The sequence below is a fragment of the Cervus canadensis genome, chromosome 31 (genome assembly GCF_019320065.1).
Source record: "Cervus canadensis isolate Bull #8, Minnesota chromosome 31, ASM1932006v1, whole genome shotgun sequence".
NCBI lineage: Eukaryota > Metazoa > Chordata > Mammalia > Artiodactyla > Cervidae > Cervus > Cervus canadensis.
Genome location: NC_057416.1, coordinates 14765762 through 14777170, shown reverse-complemented (window position 1 = coordinate 14777170; position 11409 = coordinate 14765762). Strand labels below are relative to the sequence as shown.

General features: G+C 36.7%; 1 protein-coding gene across 5 annotated transcripts in view; it reads left to right on the top strand.

Annotated features, from left to right (window-relative positions):
* The first annotated feature begins 2428 nt into the window (after positions 1-2428).
* The window catches only part of SORBS2 (sorbin and SH3 domain containing 2), a 205080-nt gene continuing 196099 nt past the window's right edge, over positions 2429-11409 (top strand). Inside the window, exon 1 of one of the 5 annotated variants that reach the window (XM_043454399.1) lies at positions 2429-2992. The gene's annotated coding sequence lies outside the window, so the exon portion shown is untranslated. The remainder of the gene's footprint in view (positions 2993-11409) is intronic. The other 4 variants (XM_043454402.1, XM_043454405.1, XM_043454406.1 and 1 more) reach the window with 4 other exon arrangements.

The following is an 11409-nucleotide window of genomic DNA, read 5'->3' as shown; positions in this document are numbered from 1 at the left end:
TGACTCAGAAAGATGAGCTGGGAGAATCCTGTTTGTTTCTTGGGCCTCTGTATTTAGCAATGAGCAAGTTAGAAGGGAGAATAAAAGTCAGATGAGGCAGAGCAGAACCAGAAGGCCAGAGCGATGCATCCGGGCAGTCAGAGCAATGAGGGGAGAGGCTTGGGGCAGGTGAGGAAGCCTGATTCTGCAAAGAACACAGCAACACCCCACCCACCTCCCCATCCTCCGCTGCACAGAGTGATTTATAACAATTAACAGAGGGGCCATGAGAGACACCATGGGAGCAAAATGATCCATCTCAGTTCCTGCCTGCTTCCCAGCTCCTAATCCTGTGCGGCTGTGGGTATTCTCTAGCTCTCCCCTTCAGTGGAGTATAGTGGGGGTGTATTAGGGAGAGAAGACAAGACAAAAGAAGACCTTCATAATTTAAAAGGAAAATGACTTCAAAGATGCTTAAACTTAGCTAAACGATCAATCACATGTGAAAGTAGAATAAAGACATTCTTGAACAGGTAGTAAGAATCCACCCTAAAATACCAGATGAATTCAGGATGTTTCTTGATGATTTTTTTTTAAAAATGCCAACATTTAATCAAAATCACTTAAATTCTTCTGAAGTTATAGTAAGTCAGTAATGCCTGGTATTGAAAAGATGAATTAAAACCCAGACTTTATACTATACAGTCTTTCAACATCTGTTCAGACAGTGTTCTAGGTTGTCACTAAAAGTATATTGAAAAATTAGAATATTCTAAGCATGATAAATGAGACATGGACCAGGTTGGCCGCAGGGTGTTAATGGAGCAGTAGAAGAGTCAGACAAGAAAGGAAAACTGCTAATAATCTAGAGCTCATGAAAAGGACACAACAGTAGAGGCAGATTCCAGGTACAGTGGAGGCACAGAGAAGGCCGCTGCAAACTCCACCCAGGACTGTCTTTAGGGAGGGGGTCTATTTGAACAAGGTGTGGAAAGATACAGTAGGAAGCAGCTTGGGATGCAGGCAGAAGGTGCTGGGGGGATGGACTTGATGGAGAAGCTTTTGGAACATCTACAAGGCTGGGAAGCAAGAAATGGGGTGTCACTCAAAACTGCTGAAACATGGGGAGTGAAGAACAGAACTTGAGGCTGAAGTGGAAGGCAGGGGCAAGTTCAGGAACAGCAAACTCAAAACAACTTAAGGGAAAGGAACTCAGATCAGGGCAGGCTGAAAACAATGTGAAGTGGGAACAACCCACCGACTTTTCTGCAGCAGATGAGATAACCTGAGCAGGCTCAAACCGACCGAATGTGAATATGCTTGAAGACAGAAAGAAAACGGGACCCCCAAATCTGCATGCACAGGATTCTTATGCACAGTAATGTTGGTAATTACTGCTGAAGCAGGAGTCCTAAAGTGGGGAGGGAAACACAATAGTTACAAAACAGTAAACCAATGACTACCAGCAAAGGAAGGAAGTATCTGTGCTTGTAAGTGCAAAGTATTAATACAACTATTCCAATCAAGTTGCTAGAAACAAAAAGAAACAGGATGGTGTCTTGAAAGTATGTCAAATAGAATATGACTGGTGATAGTATTTAAGGGTGGGGATTTTGCAGAAAGTATAAATGGTTCATGGTGTGTATTACGGGAACGTCCCTGAAGAGATGAAATTTTAAGGAAGTGTGGGATGAGATCCATCTAACTGAGGAAGTAAAACTATTCCTGCTTTGAAGGTAGTTTTAAAATAAAAGAGTCTTAATTTGGTTTGGATTTTCTGAAGCATTTTAATATTATGAATAAATCATAAGAGTTAAAGAGTCATTTTCCACAGTAGGAGACAATAGGAATTTTTAGAATTTTATTTTAAAGTTTGTATTACAGAAAAGTATATTAAAGTAATACATGGAATCCATAAGCAACACCTCATTAAAATATCCTAACTGGTTTGGTTATTGTGGCCACATATAATGAGTCAAAGGACTTTGTTTCAGCTGAGAGGCTACAACACTATCATTGAAAAACACAAAGTATTGACATAACTGCCCATATTTGCCAGTCTCCTTGAGGCTATGAGGAAGGTAAACCCCGTTTTAACAATGGTTTCAATTACTGTTGCTACGGTGATTTGCATGTTATTAACCTGGATAGACACAAATCTGTGTATTGAGAAGGGCTCCCCTGGCTCAGAGTCACATGGCTCTGATAACAGAAGTTCCTCCTGAAAGGTGAAAACTCAAGAGCACTTGTATTATGGGTGAAATATTGAGAATGATCACAGAAGCTACCCTCCTCCCAAAATGATGAGTTCGATGAAAAGAAATTAACAAGCTGTGTCGGGGCGTCGCACGTGATCAGCCGTGCTTGCTAAGTCTGTCTGTTGGTTGTTGCTATGACTACGAAAAGCCAGTGGAACCCAATGAGCTGTCTGCAAGCAGTTGCTGGGAGGACCAGCCATTTTACTTATGGAAAACAGGGTGGCATATTCTGCCGAGCTTTACCCTGGAAGAAGCATTTTTTAAAAAAATCTATTTGAGGGAAAAGAGAAGCGGTGGGCATGTTAGTATACAATTAGCATGGCCAGGCATGCCTGCCAGCTGCCGTTTGGACAAGCTGTTGACTGCTTTTCCTAGTAGCTGATCTGAGAACGTGGAATGCAAGGAGATAACGTTGCCTATCTGCTATCACACAGCAGGAAAGGTTTTTGTCTTGGGAAGGCTCGCCTGGCCTGCAGTGTTATCTCGGCAGCTCTCTAGCTGCTTACCCTGAAAACTACTGACCCCGCAGGAGGTGTTTCCGGCTGCAAACACCGGGCCGCTGCGTGGCTGTTGCCTATGAGTGGCAGGTCTGAAGAAGCAGGTGTGTGCTCGGATGGGCACTGGACTGTAACGCGGGCGGCGCGCTCGGGCTTACCTGCTTCCTGTTAACAGATTGTTGGCTCAGAGAGCACCTGCCTGCACACTGAGGCCGAGGCTGAGAAGGAGGGTCCCGTGTAGCCACTTGACCGACAGAGGTAAGCCTTTTTGTCCTTTCTCCAGCACAGCCTAACAATAACTCTGGGCAAAACTTCACCTAGACGTTTACATTCATTGTTGGTTCTTTGGCTTTACCAAGGCAACACACACACAGACACACACACACACATAAAATAGTGTCAGAGACAGAATTTTTTTAGTTAAGTTCAGGTTCTAGAAATCATAGCGATTTAAAAAAAAATTCCTAATATGCCTTGGGGTTTCAGATAAAAATTTGCTGTTCTAACACACCATGATGGCTTGTCCTTCTGGACAACCTTCATAATCAACAACCTTTCCCCTTTAGAAACAATGGAGGCTTTTATAACCTGCACTTTGACATACATTAAGACAATTACATTGAAAATCAGGACTGGAAAACTGTGAGGCATTTATTTTTAAGCCTCTGAAATGATGTATTTAACTCTTAACACACCTCTATATACATTTATATTAAGGAATTCTGTTCCCTATGTAGGTCATAACGGCCAGTGGATCATGCCCCCTGCTTACTCTGAGCAGAGTCTTGGTGTGCTGTTTGGTTTAGTTGGGGGTAGTTGTAAAGCAAATAGTGTAGGTATTGGAAGCTGCTCACACGTCCTCCCTGAGTATCATGCATGCCACGCTAGCCCAGAACACAACACCCTCATTGTGCGCCCTAGCTTGGAATCCAGGCAAAGAAAGGAAGTGAATCGCTGCATTGAGTTCAAGCACAGCATTACTATGTGACGGTAAAACTTCTTTTATTGCACAACTTTTCTCACAAGCAGATAGGTTTCAGAGAGAGAGAGAGTGAAACCAAAAACACAACACTCCTCTGACAGATGTACTAATATTTGCAGTGGATGTTTGCTATCCATTGCTACATGATAATAGCACAGATTTTGAACTGCCGTAGGAATTGCTCCTTACTGAGTATAGGCTCTTAGGAACAAAGCTGTTACTGTGGGTTGAAATTGGTCAGTCAAATTGAAATACCTGGTAAGGAAATGATCAAATAACGATTAAGTTCTATTTCAGCAACATTTCAGCTTTAGGTAAATCAGTTCTGTTCTTGGTCTATTGGAAAATGTCAGATCATTTACAATGCTATAGAAAATTTCTAAGGAAAAATACTGTGTTGAAAATGTTGAATAAAAACCTGTAAGTGCCAAAGATGAAATCTACCATGAAGTGTAAAATAAATAGGATCTGAGATCTACTTCTAAGAAATATATCTTTATTTGCTATCCTTTTACCCAACCTGTGCATGACACAGGATACACCTTTTAAGTATGATAATATAATTTTCATAGTTATGTATGAGTGTACATCACCTGTTTCACAAATATAGCAATGTCCTTATGCCCTCAGATAAGAGAGTTATAGAGCACAAGGAGAATAGTTTAGAAACTTCTGTTCTAAATGTCACCAATCAAGATACAGAAATATTTTAAAAAATCAAGATATAAGCAATCTCAGTCCAGAAAATCATCTCCAAACATTTAATGATAAGAGCTCTAACTAGGAATATTGTTTGTTTGTGTGTGAGACAATGTATAGGATAAAATAGTGAGGTGATAGCCTTGTACTTCACTTACGTTTAACTTTCAAAGCAAAGTTGAACTAACAGACTTAGTTGTGAGTCAAATTTTATAAATAACATCAGCCAAGAAAGTGAGTCTGCTATAGCAAAAGGAAAGGTGGGAAAAGTCTCTCATCGACTTAATTCCTGTTGGAGCTTTGCATGGCAAAAGGAATTTTTAGAATTAACACAGTGAAAAGCGCTGCAGCAAGAGAGGATCTTGCATTAGTTTTTCTTGGGGGAGTTTTTAGAAGAACCAGGTGTGATGTACCGAAGGCTGTGTCCTGTAGCCTTTGCATGGCACCACATGTGACGGGAGTCAGGCTCTGGGAAGAGGGGCGTGCAGACTTCATACCTGTGTTTTCTTCCTACGTTAATAACCTTTGAGGTGATGTGCTCTGAAAGATTAGCAGTCTAAGTCCACTACTGCACAGCACATCTGCATAGTTACGAACGCAACAATTTTGATAACCAGACGCAGAGATGTAAATCCCTATCTTTCAAGACTCTGCACCTTTTACTGTTTTCTGCTACTTCCCAACTCACCTGCTAGCAATAGCAAATACTTCGTAATTTCCCAAATGCACTATACCAGACGTAGGCAAAGCCCGTCTCCTCTGTATAGATTTTTTTCTTTAAATCACCCCCACAGCGGCAGCCACCTGCCAGGTACGCTTCAAAATCCAGCTAGAATGTCTCCCCTGACACTGCCTCACCTTCTGCTTCAGCTCCATCCAATCTTATGTCTGTAGTGCTGCCCACCGCACCCGATTACACTAGTCTCTGATCAACGGCTTCCAGAGTATTACTGACCTCTGAACGTACTTTGTCGAGTGTCTAGAACTTGGCATTCTGACATTGTACTGGTAACCTCGACTTCACTGTTTTCCTATTAGTTACCATAAATATGGGCTTGATCTTAAAGCGGAAGTCCTATTATCCATTATACTGCATTTGGTCAGAGAAACTCAAAACATCTAAAAACAGCAATGAGCCTTTAATTTCCCTGATTTGAAATTGTAACTTCAAGATCACAATTTAATAGAAGGACTACATTTCTTGTAATACATCAGAATTTTCTCAAGGAAAATTTTACAATATGTAAGTTTTAAATAAAACCAACTTAAAAGCTTTAATATCTAAAAGATACTGTTTTTCTACTTGTAGCTATTATAGAATTTGCAGGGGGAAATAAGCACCATAAATATCCCTATTAGAAATATGCTCTAAAATCAGGTCATTTAAAATTAATATTGAATTGATGATGATGATTAGTAGTTGACTATAAAAATGTTAGTTATGGAATTGTTTTCCATACTAAAGTCAGAGGAAAGTAGAGGCCATGAACTGGGAAGAAACCAAAGGATTAATGCCTACAATAGCAGAATTTCTTTTGATTTTCCGTATAAACCTGAAAGGTTACAGATAATAACTAGTTGCATTATACTTTCCCATAACTTGAGTTCCTGGGTCATGGAGAGAATTGTTACACTCTTGTACAGGTATGCGTTTGGTTATAGAGACTTCCCACTCTTTTTTCTATATTAGATGGCATGATTGTTATTTTTTAAAGCCTAAATTTTTACAGTTGTTTTATGGAAAATTTATCACAATGTTGTAATAAAAATGAGAATGCATCAAAAGTTACATTAAGAATGAATAAATATATAATCCCTCATCTCTAAGATACCCATCTAAAAAGCAAAAGTTGAAATTAATATGAGTTCTTATACACAAAGTGGCAAAGATTAGGGAATTTAAAACATCCAAATGTTTGTAATTACTAAGCCAAATATTTAGGAAACCACCTAAATTCATATTTCTGGACACTTTTACACTATTTTCCAGCATTGAACTTTATAATCAACATAAGATATATAGTAACTCTTAAGTATCTTGTTGTCCTTTAAAGGCTTATTTTTACTATCTTCTAGCTGTTATTAATGTATAGCATGCTAATTAAATAATAGCTAAAGTTGAAATTGATTCTAGTTGTCTTAAAGACTAACCATGTTAAATCAATTATTTTAAATTGTATATAGTAATTAGATTTCAGGAAACATGATTCCATAGTATTTCTGTATCATTTTTAAGATTTTCTTTTTTAAGTAACTATGTTGAATGTCAACATATAAGTATTTGACATTCAAATGAAATGAAGGCGCTCCTCGCATTTTGTAATGAAGTATTGTAATATATAATTGTGTTAGATAATTTTCTAAAAGTTCCTCAAATAATTTAATCATAGATGTCTGTTAAATCCTAAATTGTTACTGCAAAGAATTATATGGAGATTTTCAAGATCTCTTTATCTACATTTCTGAGAGAGTTAAGACATATACATTTAGCTATAAGGGAACACTTCTATAATTAATTGAGTTCTAAATATTGATGGATAAGAACCCTCATTCCAGGTTAAGCTTGTTTAAGATTATCTTATTTGAATATATGACAAAGAATCATCAAAAAGAGGGTTTTATTTTGAGTTTCAGCAACATGATATATCCGTATAGAACTGTATTATACTTTAACCCTCGTCTGCTAAACAGAAGCTTTGCCAACCAAGAATTTAGTCAAAAAGACAGTGGCTTCTTCTTCCTCATGCAGGTCTGGTATGATATAGATCCAGGATTAATTTTGCACCTTTGAAAAGCATTATTTGAGCCAAAATCCAGAAATCTTTCACTTTTCCTAACTCTAAGCAAAAGTCTCACTTTCAAAGAAAAATTTCCTACCTGAAAAAAAAAAAAAAAATCTAGCCATACTCTCACTATATTTCCTAATTTTTTCTATCCACATTAGAATTTAAGAAAATTTTATTTTTAATAAGAACATTATTTTAAAGTTTTAGTTATATTTTTGGTTTTTAATGTACACTGTTGCCTACTTTTAAAAATTTTGACTTTTTGAGTAACCTAGACATTCAGTTCTTCTAACTTTCCTTTGAGATGTCCTCTCAACAGTTGGTGTAAATTACACGCCAAAAAGTCTTTCTTATAATGAATCATATCCTCTGCTTTAAGTAGGAAAGTTAATCCAACCAATTAGAAATACTTCTTCCTTTTAGATTTCCTTTCCTGATCAATTTTTCAGGAATAGCTGAAAGTGAGGGGCAGAATAAAACTCTCAGGCTCCAAGCTTTCTGACTTTCTACTAAATCTGGTATCTTCTAGAGACAAATGTGGCTTTAAGGATCAGCCAAAAGGAAGCCAAACAAACTGTACCAAAAATAGGCTTCTAATCAAGAGCACTTGTTACAAAAATCCCTAAGAGTCCAGGCAGGGAATAGTATAAAGAATGGAAACTTTTTTAATGTAGCCACACAAATATATGCAAATGAGACATTCTAAGGAGATACTGGCCATGTTGCAGAAAATGTATTAGTATAAATGTTCATTCTATCTGCCTCTTTAAATTCGCTGTTGCTAATTCTAGTCGGGGGTAGTTATCTTCTTTGGAAATATTTAGTCCTGCATGGAGGTGGCGGATGGAAAGAAACATGCTTAAGCTTTTGACTGTGTGAGGACTCATCCTCCACCTGTGGACACATCAGCTACTTCTGCCTCTTTGGATTCTTTTGCGATCAGATCTTAATGTTTAATAAGGTTTTCCTTCACTTTACACGTTAACCAAAAAAAATTTTAGAAAGCAATGCTTGGTTGTTTACAAGGGAGCTTTTTCACAGGTTATCAAGATGTCTTCACACATCAAAAGATTTCAAATTTCTGCGCTACAGTTAACAAAGGGAAAGAGATTAGATAACAGTTTCAGCTGTTCTTGTGCTAACCACGTCATCTGGTGAACTGTTTGAGCACTTTCTGAAACAATCACACTTCATCTGTCAGGTATATAGTTGCAGTAGAATAAATACTATTATATCCTGTGGGGATAAATAACTTTTGAAAGAACTTGCCTCTCAGTATCCAGATGTGGAGATGTATATATCAATAGCATAGCATTACTAGTAGTGAAGATAAAAATTTTATAACTTAATTGTTCTGGAGCAGAGTGAATAGACTTGTGTTGGCTGATACACCTGGAGCACTGGCTTGAACCGGTTTAGTTAAAGGAAGATGCTGACTGTAGCAAGACCAGGAAAAGGTACAGATTGCTTGCGCAGAATTAAAGTTCCAGGGACAACTCAGCCTGCTTTGCAAGGGCAGCTGGAAGCTTGTAGGCACGTAGCAGACAAGTTGATTTATTAAATATTCAGTCATTATTTCTGGACTGAATGAATGGATCAGTTTTCCCCTTGATGTTGTGCTAATGGCAACATGTTGACCAGAAGATGTTGCTTGAATTTAAAGATTTAAAGGTCACTGACAAAATTTGCTGAGGTTTTTTTTTTTGGAAATCATGAAATTTGAGATGGAAAAAATGATGGAAAAATTTTAAAATGCTATTATTTTTTAAAATAAAATATAGTCTTTCTGATGAGAAGCACTATAACAATGATATAAAGCAGAAGTATAACCAGAAGCTTAGATAAAACTCAAAGAACATACATCATTTAATTCAGACACCAAGAAAAATTGATTTCCACTCTTTTAACTTTCTTAAAATCTCTGGTTACCATCACATTCATCAAAATATGATCAACACTAAAGAGTAAGAGTATCTTGTGCCTTTTAGGTAAGCGCAAGATAAAAATGTTAAAACCTAGAGTTACAAAAATTAAGAGGTTTATTTTAAGGCTTTAGACTATAGTTAAACAGAGAATTCAAGACAGAAAAAGACATCCATCTGGGAGATTTTTTCAAGTTAAAAACCATAAGAACTGGGAGACCTTCCATGGCCAAAGAAAATATCTGCTCTGATTAAACTCAAGAAAACAATGAAAACTGAATAACAAGATTTCAATAAACTGCAGAAAAAATTGCTCAGTTTTTTCAATCCAAAAGGTACTACTACTAATAAAAAATTACATAGACTTTACTCATGCTAGCTACTATCTGAAGAGCTTTACATGTATTAGCTTTTTGTTGTTGTTGTTACCATATGTCACCATACAAAGATTTTACATAGTTACTGACTGTATTTCCCACTCCCTACGTTTCATACCCATGACTCATTTATTTTGCAAGTTTGTACCACTTAGTTTTCCTCACTTGTTTTTTTTCCTCCCCTCAGCTCCTCCCCTCTGGCAGTCACCTGTTGGTTCTCTGTATCTATGACGTCTGTTTCTGCTTTGTGATGTTTACTCATTTGTTTTGTTTTTTAGATTCCACATAAAAGTGAAGTCATATAGTATTAGTCTATCTGTATCTGATTTATTTCACTTAGACCTTCTAGGTCCATTCATAGGTATCACAAATGGCAACACTCCATTCTTTTTTTAGGGCTGAATAATATTTCTCTCTCTGTATGTATGTATGTACATATATATGTACATAGATACACACACATTCCACATCTTTATCCATTCACCTTGTGATGGACATTTAGGTTGCTACTGTATCTGGCTACTGTGTGTGGAGTTTACTCTGTGCTAGCTACTACCCCAAGAACTTTACATATGTTAACTTTTAATGAAGGATCTGAGAATTCATGAAGCTTTTAAGGGTATTTTAACTGGAATTTTCCACAATGGGATCTTAAATTAGTCCCCAAAGAGGGACTGAATGAATAGCACATTTAGTTGCTCCTTCTAAGATGCTCTCATATCAGTTTGTAAATTATGTTATTTTTATCTAATTTTAAGGAAGTTTTCCCTATATATGTCTCATCTTTCCATATGAAAGTGAATTCCATGAGGGAGTGATGGTGTTTTATGTCCATTTTTACCTCGATCAACTTGTCATGGGAATGGCCAAGAGTAGATGAGTTTGGATGATTAGCCCAAGTAGTCTATTAAATCAATTTCAACAAATAAGATTGACACCAAGGAAAACAGATGGAGTCAAGGTAATAAAAAACTGTATGTGATTCCATGTAACCATCATGAGAAGAATTCAGTTTATGTATCTTTAAATGTTTGTTGTTTTGTTTTGCTATGGTTTTACTGTTTGTTTGTTTTTGGTTAGTATGCTTTTCATTTAAAGCACTAAGTTAAATGTCAGAGCCATCCTTCTTAATACAGGGGACCTCCTCAATAGAGGAAATCATGACACAACCAAAAATGTTCCTGCTCACTTAAACCACTTTAGATTTTCCCCCCAGAATTTAATCTCCTGAACAAGTTAACTATATGTTTGTATCTCTGACAATCAAGGAAGCAATAAAAATGTGGGAAAGAGCGTTTATCTCCTTTACCAGAAAAACTGTTATTCACTTGTTGAAAATACATCTGTTTTGGGAAAAGGGTTTTTTCTTAGATCAAAACTTCAGATGACTGGTAATATATTCTGAATTCTTTGACACTGACTTTACTTAGAAACATGACTTTTTATATTATGTGTAGTCTACAAGCCAGTTATATTACTGACTTCCTTTCAAACATAAATTTAATTTTAGAAGACTAACATAACTAATTTATATAATTAATATGACTCTTTTCTTGAATTTAAAAAACCTTCCTTCTGAAGTTAACAACGTGCTTTTAATACATTTAAAATTAACTTTTAGATTTATTGGCAGCAGAGAGGAGTTTCGTCATTCTCATTTTATAAATAAAAGTAAATGAAACAGCCATGAATAATCTAATTTAATTTGAAAATCACCTTCCTTTTGACCCAAAGTCCCAAATGTCCTCTCATATTGACAGTTCTCTGGTAAAATAATTGCACCTGATGTATGTATTATTATGTGATGTATTAACACATCATAATCATTTTGAACCCTAAACTTTTGGTTCCTTTGGGATGAACTGGGAAAGCATACCCCTGAAACTCTTGTTCACTCCTCTTGGCACTA